The sequence below is a fragment of the Nomia melanderi genome, unplaced genomic scaffold (assembly GCF_051020985.1).
Source record: "Nomia melanderi isolate GNS246 unplaced genomic scaffold, iyNomMela1 scaffold0014, whole genome shotgun sequence".
Lineage (NCBI taxonomy): Eukaryota > Metazoa > Arthropoda > Insecta > Hymenoptera > Halictidae > Nomia > Nomia melanderi.
Window position 1 is genome coordinate 7,442,316 of NW_027475130.1, and position 955 is coordinate 7,443,270.

Consider the following 955-nt stretch of genomic DNA (forward strand, 5'->3'; position numbering starts at 1 on the left):
TGAGACTGCGGTTTTCTCGGCCCCTGGTGGTCCGAGGTTGTTCCCGCTGCACAGATTCATGCGCCAGGGCCTCCTACAGACAATGCACTTTGATTTATTGCTCTATCTGTAATAGCACCCGAGATATCACCAGATATATATTGGATTTTCCCCTGACCCTGAGTGTCCTGCCCCATGAGACGGTGGTTTTCTCGGCCCCTGGTGTTCCGAGGTCGTTCCCGCTGCACAGATTCATGCGCCAGGGCCTCCTACAGACAATGCACTTTGATTTATTGCGCTATCTCTAATAGCACCCGACATATCACCAGATATATATTGGATTTTCCCCTGATCCTGAGTGTCCGGCCCCATGAGACTGTGGTTTTCTCGGCCCCTGGTGGTCCTAGGTCGTTCCCGCTGCACTGATGCATGCGCCAGGGCCTCCTGCAGATAATTCCCTTTGGCTTATTGCGCTATCTCTAATAGCGCCCGAGATATCACCAGATATATATTGGATTTTTCCCTGACCCTGAGTGTCCGGCCCCATGAGACTGTGGTTTTTTCGGCCCCTGGTGGTCCGAGGTCGTTCCCGTTGCACAGATTCATGCGCCAGGGCCTCCTGCAGATAATTCACTTTGGTTTATTGCGCTATCTCTAATAGCACCCAAGATATCACCAGATATATATTGAATTTTTCCCTGACCCTGTGTGTCCGGCCCCATGAGCCTGTGGTTTTCTCGGCCCCTGGTGGTCCGAGGTCGTTCCCCTTGCACAGATTCATGCGCCAGGGCCTCCTGCAGATAATTCACTTTGATTTATTGCGCTATCTGTAATAGCACCCGAGATATCACCAGATAGATATTGGATTTTTCACTGACCCTAAGTGTCCGGCCCCACGGGACGGTGGTTTTCTCGGCCCCTGGTGGTCCGAGGTCGTTCCCGCTGCACAGATTCATGCGACAGGGCCTCCTACAGA